The sequence below is a fragment of the Callospermophilus lateralis genome, chromosome 2 (assembly GCF_048772815.1).
Source record: "Callospermophilus lateralis isolate mCalLat2 chromosome 2, mCalLat2.hap1, whole genome shotgun sequence".
In the NCBI taxonomy this organism is placed as follows: Eukaryota; Metazoa; Chordata; class Mammalia; order Rodentia; family Sciuridae; genus Callospermophilus; species Callospermophilus lateralis.
In genome coordinates this window covers 65,294,467-65,311,706 of record NC_135306.1, presented here as the reverse complement: position 1 = coordinate 65,311,706, position 17,240 = coordinate 65,294,467, and the positions used below count along the sequence as shown (strand labels likewise).

The following is a 17,240-nucleotide window of genomic DNA, read 5'->3' as shown; positions in this document are numbered from 1 at the left end:
GTTCAGAGCACAGGTCAGTGCATAGTTACATAAGTGAGATTATTATGTAGAAAGTATAGATTTTTAACCTAAGATTTTTATATAAATGTCATCTTGTTTTCCAAAAGCCCATCCTTAATTTTACAGAATAAAATATAATGCAGATACAAGCAAGCGATCAAATAAATAGCAACAAGAAAACCCAAAGCCAGAAATGGTTAAAAAAAAAAAAAAAACAAGTGTGTGTGTGTGTGTGTGTGTATGTGTGTGTATGCAAGAATCGAAGTGCTAACATTTACCAAGTACATACGTATTCCAGGTTCCATGCTAGGAATTATACACATTTAAATTACTTAATACCATTCTCACTTTACCAAGTCTCAGAAAAGCTTTGTAATTTGCCAGAGGGCATAAATCTAGCAAGAAACAGCCAGGATGTTACCCAGGTGAGCCACCAATCCTGGCCCTCTATTCCTACTCCAGGACTCTCTCTACCGCAATGCTCTCTTCAATTTCCTAACAGGAGAAGCATCATGGGAAACATTTTAATTTCACAAAAATATTCCCAAAGTTCCTGGCTATTTTCTAAGCTGGATCCTAAATCCTGTTTGTTTACTTGTTTGGATATCCTAAGAACTCTGGCACTACTCTGTTAGCATTCACGAGAGGGAGGCCATCCTTCATTCCTTGCGCCTCTCCCCCAGCATGCCCCAGACAGTGGGTCCTATTGCATCTCCTCAGGTGTCATTAGTGAATCCCTGAGGCCTCCATTCCTGCTTTCAAAGGATCTGGCCGCCCAGCAGTGGTGGCAATAATGAGACTCAGTCACAGCATAACAGACACTGGCGACTCACAGGACAGCGGGGCCAGGCCCGACCGAACTCCTCATAAGAAAAAATGATGACAAAACTCAAAAACTGAAAATGCCAGGGGGTCAGAACTGGTCACGGAAACCACAGCAGAATCCAATTAAGAGTTGGTATTTCCCAGCTTCTCTTGTGACAGGTACTTTTGTGCACAACTCCCTGTCATTGCCCTGAGGAGAGGTGATGAGACGCAGACCAACAGAGTGGAAAACACAGCTCTGAGAGGGGACCCTCTGGAGCAGTCCCAGTCGCAGGTGCAAAGCAATTCCAGGGTAATTAACGACACTTTGAGAGAAAACAATGTTCTTTCACACAAACTAGGACTTAAATTTCAAGATTTAAAAATTTTTAAATGTTTAGTTGACTCATACCATTATATAAATTTATGGGTTACCACTCGATAATTCAATACACATATACAACGTGTAAGGATCCAATCATGATAATCAGCATTTCTATCACCTCAAACATTTATCATTTCTTTGTGTTGGAAGCTTTTGAACTCCTCCCTTCTAGTTTTTGAGAGCCCTATATCCTTCCCCTTCCACCTAAGCTGGAATCCCAGGTGGGAGTGTTTTTAAAGTTACTAGTGTAGGATTGCAAATCCTCTAACTTGCAAATCCATAAATTCAGATTGGTACACTTATTCAGAGCTATTCAAGTTCACAGGAACTTCCACACTAACTGGCTTAAAAGATCTTAAAACACAAACTTGAATGCCAAGGGGTTTTGTTGTTGTCATTTAAGAATAACAACTTTGCTTGTATGTTTATTTAGAATGGTGGCCCAATTTTTTTTTATTGGTCATAAGATTCACATTAGAATACTCTCCCATGTCAATTAGCTATTGCTACATAACAACCGTGCAAGCACTCAGAGACTTAAAACAAGTAAGCAGTTGATTTTGCTCACGTATCAGAGGTCAGCAGAGAAGTTCTGCTGATGTGGACGCAGTCCAGCTGATGTCTCCTGGGCTTACTCAGGTTCCTGTGGTTATACTGTAGGCTAGCTGATCTAAAGAGACCTCACCTTTGTGTCTGGTGTTTTCTGGCAATCAGCCACAGCAGACAGGGTAAATGGCCTTGCTGATCATCATTCATTCAGTTGGAATGAATGTGTTCCCATGGGCTGCAAGATTCAGAGGATATAGAGAGAGAGCAGCTTTCAAGCCTCTTACAAGCTTTCAAGGCTTATCCCTGGCACACTCTCACTTCCTTCTCATCCCCTTGGCCAAAACAAATCATAAAGCCAACACAGGTTCAAGGGGTAAAGACATAGTCTCCACCCATGGAACGCATGAGTTATAAAGTCACCTCTTATGGGGTTTGGATACAGGGATGAAGAATAATTATAGCCACTTTGACATCAATCTACCACACTTCCCTTCCTCTGGCTCTTGGAAACTGAATTACTAAGCAGAGGATGCTTGGTGAATACAAAATCAAATATAATTGAATGGTGCGCAGGGGTTATTTAAACCAGGCTTCAAAAGAACTTGAACAGCCCTGCCTCCAAAACCAGAATGAACCAGAATCCCAGTTATTCTCCCCTACCATCTCTCTCTCTCTCTCTCTCTCTCTCTCTCTCTCTCACACACACACACACACACACACACACACATTCACACACACACACAAATGTCCATTTGGAGATCATTTCTCAGGGTGGATCCCTTCTGCAGATGATTGCCACTAAACTCTTCTATTATTATTGCTGGTTTCACATTTAGGGTGATACCTCTTTCCATGTAGTAGATTTACCTTTTGTAATCTCTACAATTACTGTTTGGGTTTTAGTCAATAAAATTTAATTGCTGCTGAAATTGTTTCAGGAAGAGATGGAGGAACATAGTTTAGAGAATACTTTGCTTTTTTTATTTCATTGGCTATAGCTCTAATGACCAGGAATTTCTGGTCCTGGGATTCATAACCCAGTAGAACAAATACCTTGTGAGCCACAAGTTTATTGCACACCTAGGAACATTTCCCAAACTGATCTAAAACTGAAACCTGGTTGTACTGTGAAACTCCAAGGATCCCAAACCCTGTTAGAGTAAATTAACACTTCAGTTTTCAACATGGCTTTGCAATGAGTGTTTCTGTAGAAATTAGTTTTCTAGGTCGCTATTCCATTAAACAGTGCCCTCCTTATAAGAGCCCAAGGGACAGATTTCTCTCTGATTTCGGAATGGGAAATGTGTGCTGCTTTTTAGAACTTGGAATGGTTTGTGGTAGATCTTTCTCCAGACTATGTGGACTGTATAGGTGAGAGCATTTCCTTCTTTGCATTACCCACTCACCAATTTAATGCCACTTCCATGCCCCATCTCCAGCAAGTGCATAGATCCTTCTGGTGTGAATTTCAGCTGATAACCTCACAGTGGCTTTGCCTTAACTTTCTTAGTTCTATATACATTCATCTCTGCTTCCTTATTCAAATATTATATATTTATTTGGTTCTACTTAAGATACTTATTTAAGCTGCCTTGCATGCTTTATAGAACCTCAAAGAGAGTAAATAAATAAATAAATGCAAATTTCCCAAGAAAGCTATAGTTTAATTTTCTTCAATGCTTTTTGAAAAATGTCTCAGTTTCATCTAATTTGATGGAACTCAGTTTTTGATTTCAGGTCCTGAGGCTGAATTAATCACACTTCTGAATGGTTCATTAGCTTCTTTGGTCCAACAAGAACCCTCTCATTTTCTTTCTTTCTGCCCCTTTATTCCCCTCCTATTCCTCTGCTCCCCAGGGCAACCATTCCAACCATGTCCTTTGTTGGCAAGGGTTCTTATAAAATATATAGGTTTAAATAAATGGGACTTAACTATAGGCAAATAGTGCTGTTATAAACCTCAGTCTGTTTCGTTTTCCATCCAGCACTGTTTTTAAGACCCATGTTTTCTTCCTATGAGTAAAATTTTAAGATCCATGTTTTTTTGCTAGTCTGTCACTTCTCTCTGCTGAGTAGAATGAACCCAACACATTTTGCCTCTTCACTCCCCAAACTTCCTCTCTTCTTCCCCATCCCAAGTATACTGCAATGACCAGCTTCATATGCAGAGTGAACATTTTTGAGAATGAATGGATGATAATCATAATTACACTAGGACAACAGTGGTATACTATGATTGTCACAAACAAACTGGGACACCTCATCATCTGACTTATATAGGACACCTACAAATTCTGAGAATTCCTTTGTAGCTAGGAATGGATTTGGCTTGCTGTTTCAGGAAGTAGTCATAGAGTTAATTTTCTATTATACAAGTGTCCTCTGCAGAATTTCTGTACCAATCAATAATCCCATCAACAGTGCATAAGGGTTCTCACAGTCCCAGATCATTCATTAACACTTGGCATTACCCAACTTCATAAATGTTGCCAGTCTAGTACATGTAAAATGATATCTCATTGTTAATTTATTTTGCATTTTCTGTTGAATTTGAACATCTCTTCATATTCTTGCTAATTTCTTGAATTTCCGCTTCTCTGAGGTTTAATTCTTATCTTTGCCCATTTTCCATTGACATATCTATCTCTTTTTATTGATGTTTAGGAGATGTTACTTTTTCTAAAGTAAGTATACATTTTCTTGTCTTCCTAAATAGTACATAATGACTATGACTGTTTCTCTGAAGAATAGGGTCACATGAGAAGTAACAATGCTTGATTATAAGATGCTAAAGAACCTTGAGTTCAAAGTATATAAACCAATCAACATCTAAGAACCATCTTCACATTTGTTTATTTGTATATTTCTCCTAAGACACAAAGAAAGACAGTCAACTATAAGATACACTAGACAGAGTTAAGATGCCTGTCTTTGCAGAAAATTACTGAGTCACCAGTTAAAGAAGCCACATCCCAAATGACTTCCTCAGACTCTAGAAAATCTCTTTTTAAAAAATTATAGCTATCAGTGTCATTTGTCCTAGCAGCATATTCCAAAACGACACAGACAATAGATCATGGGTACTGCCAGTCAACCTTTTCTCTCATTTTTATGTAATTCCGCTTATTCAAGGATATGGGGGAGGCTTATCTGTCATCATTGATGAGTTTGGAAGTTCAGTAGAAGGTTTACTTGAAAACTTAAAAATCCTCCAGGAAAGATGTCACTTCTGAAGATATGTTATTGGAATACAGATAAAAAATAAGTTTTATTTCACAAAACATCAACTAAATTGGAAACAGTTGCCTGAAGTATTGTGTGGAGAAAACTTTGGAGGCCGAGTAGGAACTTGATAGTTAAATATCTTTATGGATTAGTAATGTCTGCAACAGCCCTGGTGAAGGGTCTAGGTAGGCTGTGTGTTTACTAGCTCAATCTGAATAGACCCTCACAGTGCTTTAATGTCTGACTATGAAATAAACAAACATACAAACTCCTGGCATAAGTATGTTTCAAAAATTAATCTTGAATGTTATGTCTGAAAACTTAGTATTTTATTTACAAGATAGAGAAAAACTGTTTCATATCACCTCTTGGCTTCATTTTCTGTTCTGGAAAATGCTTGGTTAATAGTAAAACACAGAGTCCCCATTTTATAGATAAGGCCACTGGGGCCCCCAAAAAATTAGGCAGCCTTTCCAAGGTCTTAGAGTCAGTAAGTGAGGATTCAAATCCAGATGTCTCACACTATATATAACCAGTCTTAAAGACTGCATCAGTTTGATGCTTGCAAAAAAAAAAAAAAAAATATGGCAAATACCTCATCAGGAATTAGTGCTATTTTTCAGAGTGACTTTCCTTTTAAAATGGTTCCCAGCTCATAATACTGAAGTGGAAATTAAGAAGAAAATATGTAGAACTAACCAGAAACAAAACAACTGTTGCTTATCCATTGATATAGTTTTTAGTTTGAATTTTGAATGTCCCCCAAATGTCCATGTGTTAAAGTCTTGGTCAACAGCCTGAAGCACTATTGGGAGGTAATGGAACCTTTAAGAGGTGGGGCCTAGCGGAAGGAAGTTAGGTCATTGGGGGCATGTCCTAGAAGGGGATATTGGGATTCGTGTTTCCTCCTTTCTTCCTGGCTGCTATGAGTGAGCATCTTTGTCCTCCATATGTTCCCTATCCTGGTGTTCTGCCTCAGACTCAAAAGCAGTGGAGCCAACCAACCATTGACTGAAACCTCTGCAACTGTGAGCTACAATAACCCTTCCCTCCTTTAGTTGACTCTCTCAGGTATTTTTCCAGTGATGGAAAACTTACTAATACACCTATCCATGTGTTTCTGTAACAATCAGAATGTTTATCATGCCGTTTTTCTGCAGTTTTACATGGATTAACCATTTAATCATCAAAACCATTCCATGAAGCAGGTATTTCTATTGTATGCATGAAGAAATGGGACAGAGAAGCAAAGTAACTTAAATGTGTCCCCAGATCATACAACTGATGAGTTGATGGAGCTAAGATCCCATCCTGGGTATTCTGTCCCTAAAACCCAAGATTTTAAATCCACTGGTCCTCTTTATTCATACTTTGGGTTCACTCTGGGTTAGACATAGGTAAAAATTATAAACTCTTTAACTTCTTACCTTGCTGAGTGCTTGGAAGCATAAAAACTTTCTGTGTGACACTTGGAATGTGTTATAAAAATAAATTAGTTCCTTCATTTCTATAAAATGGTTCAGGATATAAAATGTGCTCAGAAATCAGGGATTTTTTTTCTCTTTATTTCTGCTGAGTTCTTTTGCAGCTTCATGATTTCCACTTTTTTTATACTTCTTTTCCAATACGATGACCTTCTTTTATACCATCATCAATTTCCCTAGGGATAAAATACACATGATTCAAATATACCTTTGTTGCTCTTAAAAACCTTTGTCTTCAATTACTAATAGGCCAAAGATGCTGAGGGACCTGTGATTTTTCCACCTGGGGGAAATTTGTCATAGGTTCTGTAGGATATTTGGGGGATGATGGTGCTAATTATTTTGCTGCATGTGTGTATGGCTTTGGCAAATCATATATAACCCCAAATATCTTGATCACTTCCTACAAATCTGTAGGGAACTAACTGTAAGTTGCCACAATAAACTTCACTAGAAATTATTTATAATGCCTAATTAAATATCACTTGGCAGAATTTTATGGAACGGAGCTTATTGCTTGACTATTCTCTATCAGACTTCAAATCTTCAAATTTCTGGAGAACCCTCTTGAATTTATGACGAAAAACCAATGACTCTACTGAAGCAAAAACCAATGACTCTACAGACTAGAATTGAGCTCACCAAGTGAGTTGAGGCTGGCAGTGGCTTAGTTCCCCACCCACTGCACTGCCAGCCTCAACTCACTTGGTGAGCTCAATTCTAGTCTGTCTGGAGGATATATTTCCTTAAGCTTCAAACACATAAGTGACTTTTCCCTTTTCCCCATTGTACAATTTCTATAATCTCTTTTTCTCTTTGCTGTTGTATTTATTTTTTACTGTTATTATAATATCTGCTGTTTATAACTTTCATGGCCACTCTGTTCTATCTGGCACTCCCATTCACATTTTTCCCACTTTTTCTTCTTTCTCCATTTCCTGTTGCTCCTCTCCCACTTCTTGACTGGGGCTGAACACAACATCCATTCAAGTGGTGGTTCTCAATTTGGCCCTTTGGAATGGGTACCTCCCCACACACACATTTAGCTGATAACCCCCTGAAATTGCATAACAACTTGGGTTTGTGTGTGAGTACACATGTACAAGTGCATGCACTTTTCCAGGGAAAAGACTTTGGCAAACCCTATGGATTACCTACCCTCAAGTGGTTCACAGTTTCCCATGCCCTTGACTTCTATTGCCAAAGAAGATGAAACCTAAAATTTTCAATTTCTCAGCTTCCTTTGACTTGACCAATGGAAAGGAAGACATCTTCTTGAATAAAAAGCAAAGCCTTGGTAGATGAAAACAATTGCCTGGAACCTACTCCCATTATTCATGTTTGAAATGTGAGTGTAATATATATATTCGCAGCAGCCATATTACAGGCTTGAGGCTGGTGCCTGCCCATGAGGGCAGAAGAGCAGAGTTGGAAATAGCTTCAATCCCTGGGATCACTGTTCCACTTCAGGACTCTCTACCTCCAGACTTATTTTTCCATGTTATGAAATACACACACACACACACACACACACACACACACTCTTGATAAGAAGTAAAAGTATAGCTGGGCACAGTGCTACATGCCTGTAATCCCAGCATCTTGGGGGGCTCAGGGCAGGAGGATCACCAGTTCAAAGCCAGTCTCAGCAAAAGCAAGGCACTAAGCAACTAACAAGACCCTGTCTCTAAATAAAATACAAAATAGGGCTGGGGATGTGGCTCAGTGGTCAGTGCCTTTAGGTTCAATCCCTCATACCAAAAAAAAAAAAAAGTAAAAGCATTAACATAAACTCTAAAATTTTCTTCTCATTCCCTAATGTACTTTGCGTATGGCTTAGGGGCAATCATCTCATTTCAGACACCTTTGCTAAATAACTAAGGAATTACTATTAATGGAAATCAGCAAACTTAAACAGCATAAATGAAATGGGTATGTGGAGAGAGAATACCCAGAAAAGTTACTATCAGGGCAATGGTGTGAGGTCATTTTTAGTTTATATGTAAATGACTGAAAGAACATGCATAGAATGTTAATGATGGTGGTCTTTAAACTAGTGTGTTCATAACTCTCTGCATCAGTCATGTATTAATTTGCAATTAGAAGAAAAAGAAAAATGTTATTTTAAATAGCCTAATAGTTCAAGACAGGCCTTCCTCCCCAACATCACAAACTTACTTTTTCCTTTAAGGTGCCCTAGTGGCAGTGATAAATGTCATTCTGTTTTGAACAAAGATGCTTCTTGTTGGGCCTGGCCCGTGGTGACAGCCAGGTAGGTGGGGTGGTAAGGACCAACGATGAAGCTCCCTTCAGGTGGTCTCCAGGCTGCTGTGTGGAAGAGAAGTTTGGAGTGGAGAAAATGAACTCTCTGTGGAACGTTGCTGATGGTCCCTCCCTCATGTCAGTGGACTTCTGCCTTGTCTCAATGCCCTTATCACAAAACATCCCTAATTCTGATCCCTGTCAAAGAATGGCGGGCCATTAGCTCTGGTGCATCCTCTACCCCACTTCTGCCTTTTCAGAGATGGAGAAGCCAAGCTTAAGGGTATGCCCAAGATCAAAGTGGACACCAGAACCCAACTACTCATTTACTACTACCACATCACTACCAACCCACTGTCATGCACAATCCTTCCTGAAGGCTGAGCATGGTGCTGGGTGCTGCCCATGTGTCCTCTCATCCTTATAAAAACCTATCAGTTGGTGTTGTCTCCCCTATTTTAAAGCTGAAGAAAATAAGGCTCACACAAATCACGTGATTTTTCCAAGGCTAGGAAAAGGAGAATTTGGCATTGGCTCTGTCTGGCTTCCAAATTTAGGTTTTTCCATAACTTCAGCTACTCAGCACAGTTTGTCTAATCTGGCATGGATGTGCCTATGCAACATTTTCTCATAATTCCTCCATAGGTGTCCTTAGCCTGGAACCTCAGAAAATCCATTTCAGTGCCATATTCCTCTCCCCTTCCATGTAGGAAATGCTTCCTGAAAGAGCCTGTTCTCCCAGCAGCTGGTGATATTTGATTTGATTAACACCCTGGGACCTATCACCAGACTTAAAGATGATGCCTAATTAATTGCTTACATTAAAGAGCTGGCACTTTCTGCTTTTGGTTCATACTTCCAGCCTCAATCATGTTTTTATTTCAGCAATAATATTTACATGATTAGCAAATAGTCAATTCATACTCTGATGTGGACCTAAGCTGTGTGTGGGGCTTCCCAAAGCAGATGACCTTGACAGGTGTAAAGAAATAGGTTTTCTTTCTCTAGCAAGAGCCAGGAGTAGGATCTGCTTGTTTTCCAATGAAAAATTGTGCTTGGATGAAAAAAATATTAATTGGGCACTCTCATATTCCCTGGGCCAGACATTGCAAAGGCCCTATTGAGGCAAAAAACAATAACAACATCAAAAAACACACCAAAAAAAAATAGTGAATTATTGAAGTCATATTAGACTTAAGTCTATTTTTAATCTCTTTTCTCTTCTAATCTAATCTATTTATTAGGATCTAGATACATAAATTAGGAAAAGGCTTTCTATATTTGACAGCTGAAGTTTCAAAAGGCATTTGCTAAATATTCCAAAATATTTTCAGGCAAAAGCCAGAAATATGAGGCCTGGATGATCCTGAAATTGAATTTGTGATATTAAATGACCTTTATGATGTGAAAAACTGGAAAGAGGCAAAGAACTACAAGACTATTCCATGTAATATTCTAAATCAATAATTTTGATGGTGATACAGAAAAGCAAGGTTATATCTTTTGATAACCAAAATGGAAAGGAGTGTCAGCATTTTGGATAACAAAGTTCTGGACAGATGGCAATGGCTTGAATCCCAACATCATGAAATTTAGTAGGAATAGATGCCGAAGAACAACCAGCTCAAGAACTCCGTGGGGAAGATGTGGATTTGTGTCCTCAGTGTGAAGAAGATTTGAGGACAGCAGTCACCACAAGCTTAGCATGAGGCAACCATGTGTACGTGGACCAGGTCATTGACACATTTATTTGGCTGTGCTTGTATAAAGTAGAGTCAGGCAGTAAGACCTCTGCTCTAAGAGTTGCTCTTCAGACACTCCTCAGATATTGCACTCAATCCAATTCCAAGTAGGTTGACCATGTATGGTGTTATTCTAATCAGAAATCTTTTGAGAAGGGTTGCTAGAACTAAACTTTGAATATAGCCAAAAACTAAGACTTGTGGACAAATAAGAACTGTATTTGCGAGTTATGAAGAATATAGACTGCAGGATATTCAGAAGAGAGACTCAAGGATGGGAAGAGCCTCCAGGAGATAGATTATGAATCTTTTTTTTTTTTTGAGAGAGAGAGAGAGAGTTTTATTTATTTTTTAGTTTTCGGCAGACACAACATCTATGTTTGTATGTGGTGCTGAGGATCTAACCTGGGCTGCAGGCATGCCAGGCGAGCGCGCTAACGCTTGAGCCACATCCCCAGCCCTAGATTATGAATCTTTGAAGAATGGGATGTTTGGTTTGGAGAAGAGCAACCTGAGGTCGATTTGAGAGCTTTTTTTTTTTTTTGACATATTCAAAAGCAGCATGTGGAAGACGAATGGTACTTGTAGATTGCTATAGTTTGGATATGAGGAATCCCTCAAAAGCTCTTGTGTTAATGCAGGAATGTTCAGAGTTGAAATCATTAGATCATGACAGCTATAACCTCATCATTGTATTAATTCATTGCATGAATTAACCATTTGAAGGACGACTACACTGGGTGATGATTGTAAGCAGATGGGACATAGCTGAAAGAAGCAGGTCACTGGAAGTGTGGCATTTTGGATTACATATTGTCCTCCTTCTCTCTCTCTCTGTTTCCTGGCCACCATGATCTGAATAGCTTTCCTCCTCCATGCCCTTCCACCACAATCTTCTGTTTCACCTCCAGCCTTGAACAGTGGAGTTGGCCATCTATGGACTGAATCTCTGAAACAATGAACCAGAATAGATTTTTCTTCCTTTAAGTTATTTTTGTCAGGTATTTTGGTCATATTGACAAAAATCTCACTAACACATGGATTGTGGTTCTTGAGGTATACGCTAAGGCATCTGGGTCTTGATACAATGACTACTTCTCAGAAGAACTCTTGCCCAAGAACAGGAGAATGACAAAAGCTGACCACCTAGATGTTATAATGCCAAAGAGCAATTTGGAGTGCTTAAGCCAAACCTTCAAATTGTCTCATTGTCTTTCTCTCCTGCCACCCAATTCTATTTCAATGGTGATTCTTTTTCATTGTTATTCTAATTGTCCCCAGAATGGACCTTGTGAAAGTCTTTTGAAAGCTTATCTATCAGTTCATGTTCATTTTCTACATAGGTCTTCAAAAATAGAAATAATTCCTTCTTAATTATAAAATGATTTTTTCTCTCTGTTTTTCAGGTCTCAGAAGCTAGACTTAATGGAAGTTATATACACATAAATCTGTGATTCATTGGGCCCTCTCAATAGTTTTGCATATATTTATCAATTTTAATTGGCAGTCATTTACCAACAATGGGGTTCTATTTGGAGTTGAAAATCTTCAATATTCTCCTTTGCAAAAACAATACAAATGCCATATTACCTGAACTGAAGACCCCATAGGTCTGCACTTGAGAATCCTGAGACTATTAGAACAGTAAGAGCTCTAGTGAAAGTACCAAGCAATATACCCTAAGAGAAAAAAAAAATGCTTCCAATTATATTGTACCCCAAACTTCTTCACATCTAGAGTTCAACTCTTCTGAGTCACTTTTCAATTCAGAACTGGCATATTTGTTCCCATTTTTCATATGATATTGGAATCTGTGTCATCAAGTATATTAAGAACTCTGCATTTATTTCAAAAGGATTCCACTATTATCTCCAGAATTTTCTTCTCAGGAACTAAAAATCAATAAGCTTTGATGGTGTTACTTTCTTCCTTTTAAAAAAAAAAAATCTAACCAGCAGATGACAACAGTAGATTCTCAAACAACCAGGATTTTTGTGGAACCAACCTAGATGCCCTTCAATAGACGAATGGATAAAAAAAAATGTGGCATTTATACACAATGGAGTATTACTCTGCATTAAAAAATGACAAAATCATAGAATTTGGAGGGAAATGGATGGCATTAGAGCAGATTATACTAAGTGAAGCTAGCCAATCCCTTAAAAACAAATGCCAAATGTCTTCTTTGATATAAGGAGAGTAACTAAGAACAGAGTAGGGACTAAGAGCATGAGAAGAAGATTAACATTAAACAGGGATGAGAGGTGGGAGGGAAAGGGAGAGAGAAGGGAAATTGCATGTAAATGGAAGGAGACCCTCAGGGGTATACAAAATTACATACAAGAGGAAGTGAGGGGAAAGGGGGAAAAATATAAGGGGGAGAAATGAATTACAGTAGAGGGGGTAGAGAGAGAAGAGGGGAGGGGAGGGGGAGGGGGGATAGTAGAGGATAGGAAAGGCAGCAGAATACAACAGACACCAGAATGGCAATATGTAAATCAATGGTTGTGCAACTGATGTGATTCTGCAATCTGTATACGGGGTAAAAATGGGAGTTCATATCCCACTTGAATCAAAGTGTGAAATATGATATATCAAGATCTATGTAATGTTTTGAACAACCAACAATAAAAATTAATTTAAAAAAAAAAACAACCAGGATTTTTCTTTTACCCATAAATACTTTGTCCACTGAAACTTTGAGTAGTTGGAGTTATCCAGTAATGCCACCATAATAACGAAAGTTGCTCTGTGTAAGCAATGACAATTATGTCCCAATGGTACCAGGTCAACAGATAACTGGAATGTTAAAATGTCAAATACGGATGTGTTAGAAAATATGGCAAGTTCTTTTGTATATCTGCCATTGTGTCCTAGGCTATACCCTTTATCCAATGCTCCCAGCACTGCTTTCTCAGTTGGCTATGACAGTCTTTCCTGGCTCCTCTTCACTTTACCTGAGTCTACCCAACTGCTCTACTTGATTGTCCTTTTCTCCATTCTACACACAACTTATTCTACTTTATAAAAATTCCTAGTCATTTCAGTTCAGCTGGTTTTCCATTTTATGGCCATCAACTGATTAAAAGCAAAGTAAAATATAAAAAGTCAATCAAGATTTTGCATCTCAAAAGACACACTATGCCTCTCATTCACTTTATTAAGAAGAACTGTACAGATTACAGTCAAGAGGTAGTTCTTAACTCTCGCTCTGAAGTAAAATAATTTGTAGAGACTTTAAAAAATGTGGATTCCAGTATGCTACCTTAAGATCCACTAACAATGGCTATCCACTTGCAGGGTGGGGCTACGGGGGAATAGGCACTTGTGTTCAGAGTTCCACAGATTAATATGACATGTTATCTAAATTGCAAACCATCAAGTGACATCAGGAATTTTCTGTTTCATCAAGGGACAACTCAGTAGGCATACACTAATGCAAATTTGTAATGAAAAGGTCCAACTCTAAATGTGCCACAGAAAATTATTCACATGAACAGATGATAATTTCGTTCAACCACGGTGTTCACACCATCCTGTACCGAACATGATTAACTAAGTGAAGGATATTGTAATGACTATGCAAGGGGTAGATATGTGAGAGTGAGGCAAAAAACAAGGATGGGATTTCTCTTTTCCCACTCATCCAATGTCCCAAAGGGTGCTTGGTCTGAGGCCACAGAGAAGGTAATCTGCATTATCCAACCATCAGTTTACAGAGCACTTTCAGGGGCAAGATGAGCTGAAGCATAATTTAAAAAATGGTTCCAGTAATGGGATATTTATTCTACAGTCTTATAGCAAAAAGTTGTACTCATGAAAACTCACACTCAGAAAATTTGCAAACCCTTACATAAAAGAGCTCAGGGATTGACTTTTATGACTACAGAACTCTCTGACATTCTCTCCTAGTTATCTCCATTTTTAGCAATTTTTTTTCCTGAATTTTAGGTAAGTATAAGATTCCCCACCTTGTCCCAGTGAAAGTAGATGATGGGTAATTCTACTATTGGCTCTTTTGAATTATACCAGGGAATTCTGAATGCAGTTTCCATACCAAAGTCCAGATGACCTGTTGCTCACCTGGTAGATCCAGGGACCTCTCACTCACAACCAAGAAGAGGCTAAAATTGATCATCTCCTATCAATTTCTTTTCCTTCTGGACCTAAAACAGAGACTGGAAACAAAAACATCAGAAGCATTTATCATTGCAGATCTGTGCCAATGACTTGAAACACCTCTGCTTTTCCTCCTGCTGCCCTGTGCTGAACACACACTGTGCCTGGCCTTTTACATGCCCTAGCTCATTGACTCTCCACCCCACTCTATGAAGTAGGCATTATTGTCCATTCCTATCTTGCAGACAGGAAAATAGACAAAGGTTAAACACACAGCCAAGGTCACACAGTAAGTACAGGCTGAATGCAGGAATAAATCCCAGATCTGATTCCAAAGGTTTATCAAACGTTAAATATATTTAAAAGTCAGAGAGGTGGGTTAGAAAGATAGATAGATGGAGAGATATAGTTAGATAAACACCACAGAATACATATTACAAAAGCTAGGTGATTATTGTAGGAGTTTTCACTGAACAATTCTTTAACTTGTTTTATATGCTTGAAAATTTTTTTTAAATAACTGGGGTAAAAAGAAGAAAAGCAATAAGGGAATCAAAGACGTGATCAGTTAAAAATTCTTTTAAGCATCTGTCTCATGCTTCACTACCTTTTGTTTTATAATTTTAAATTCAATTTAGTTTGACAAATATGCATTAATGCTTTTTTATGTTCCAATTACCAAAATATCTGCCAGGTTATGATACCAAATTCATGGTGGGTGCTATGGATGCACAAGATGAAACTCATCTGGGTTGACAACCCAGAACTGACACAAACCCTCCATGCAAAGTTGATTTTCATAACAGGCCAGCGTGTGTGAAGTGCTAAAACAAACAAACAAACAACAATCCCCCTCCCAGGAAGATGGATAAAATAATAATAATGAAGAGGGCTGAAAAAGTATCTGGGAACAGATGAAACTTGAATTGTGCCTTGGAAAATGGAAGATGTCAAAAGGACAGGGAAGAGGTGCAGTATGAGTAGTAGGAGCAGTTTGAGTAAATGTGCAGAAAGGGCAAAGAATGGACAAGGAAAAGGGAAATGTTGTTGTGGGAAGAAGGAATCATACACAGCCTTATCCACCAAACTTCACAAAGGAGATGCCAGTCCCTCCAACTTCATTTTGTTGAGCTCACAATTACTAATCAATCAAATGGAATGATACAAAATTTCAGATATTGTTTCAAGGGCTCAGTGGTTGAAAACAGTGACAGCTCCCAGGACAGTGACAGCCACATTGCCAGCAGGAAATAAGCAGAGCTGGGTGAGCTACACCCCGGAACCTGAAAGGCTGTGCTTAATCTAGCTACATAAAAATGGTCAAGATTTGTGCTGATATTCACAAAATTCCAAATTCCAAAGATGAGGGGCTGAGTGGTGGTGTCAGATGTGCCTGATGTGTTTTAATTTATTGATTGATTGCATGCTATCACCTTTGAGTTCACATCTCCATCCATACAGACAATTGCACAAGAGATATAACTTTATTTTTCCATGATGACTTTTCTATTGGGGCCCTAGATCCAGTGTCAGAACCATAACTTCACTCAATGCTGCTTCCTCAACCCCTGTCCCAGGGGGCTGCATTGGAGCAGGGGAATGGGGGAGGCAGGCCAGCTCTGTGTGATGCTGGCTTTGCACCAGCATGCCTGAGACATCTGGTTCCTATGAGTCTTGCTATTGAGCTGTTGCCCAGTCTGAGGCTTCAGGTACACTCTCTCTCAGCCACTGACACAGGAGGATTGACTGCACTGTTTTCTGGCCACAGGGATGCTAGGAAGCTCTGGGTCCTTTATTACTGTGCTGATGGCAGAGCACAGAGGATTCATTCTAACACTTGCACACTGTGCCAGATGTGCTCAACCCCTTGAGGCCAGCTCAGACCATCTGTCCTCTACACACCACTTATTCATTTCTGTTCTGGGGTTTTAGAGTCTTCTTGGGGTCTACTTGGGAAGTGATGGGAACCTCTAGCCATCTGGGTTTTCTGTCATCCAGGACTTTCCCTTCTGGGGATCTGGGTCTGGAATCTCTTTCTCAAAGAAGAGAGGGTCCAGGGGCATCTAACAATGCCCTCTGCTTCCCCTCTATCCTTCTGTCTTCTCTTCCCTCGTCTTCTCCTCTCCCCACCCGCATTTACCTGCTCTCTTTGCTTCCCTGGACCCAGCCCTATCCTTACTGCCCTAATAGCACATCTGGAAAACCTTATGTCCAACCAGGGCTAGAAGCCCTGCTCCAAATCATCATACAGTTTCAATGTCAAGTGCCCTCAGGGTCTTGCCTTTTGAAAATCAAAAGGCTTTTTTTTTTCCCTTGATCTTTGTTGAAACTTCTTTTTTGTGGATAGAAGCAGAGGCAACAGGAGCTGCTGGCAATGGGGGAGGATCATCTATTAAAATATCATTCTGCGGGCTGGGGATGTGGCTCAAGTGGTAGCACTCTCGCCTGGCATGCGTGCGGCCCGGGTTTGATCCTCAGCACCACGTACAAAGCAAAGATGTTGTGTCCACTGATAACTAAAAAATAAATATTAAAAAAAAATTCTCTCTCTCTCTCTCCCTCTCTCCCTCTCTCTTTAAAAAAAAATATCATTCTGCAACAGTGTTCTTTCCACCCCTTTAAGTTGAGTTTATCCCTTGAGCAAGAGGGACATTTTCTTTATAGCGCATC

The 17,240-nt window shown here is 39.2% G+C and overlaps 1 long non-coding RNA gene across 1 annotated transcript in view; it reads right to left on the bottom strand.

Annotated features, from left to right (window-relative positions):
• Nucleotides 1-6,396: 6,396 nt before the first annotated feature.
• LOC143392491 (uncharacterized) overlaps nt 6,397-17,240 on the bottom strand; it is a 78,185-nt gene continuing 67,341 nt past the window's right edge. The window contains exons 2-4 of the long non-coding RNA XR_013090368.2: nt 14,535-14,629; nt 8,626-8,775; nt 6,397-6,623 (exon numbers count right to left, since the gene is read on the bottom strand). This is a non-coding gene — a long non-coding RNA (uncharacterized LOC143392491). The remainder of the gene's footprint in view (nt 6,624-8,625; nt 8,776-14,534; nt 14,630-17,240) is intronic.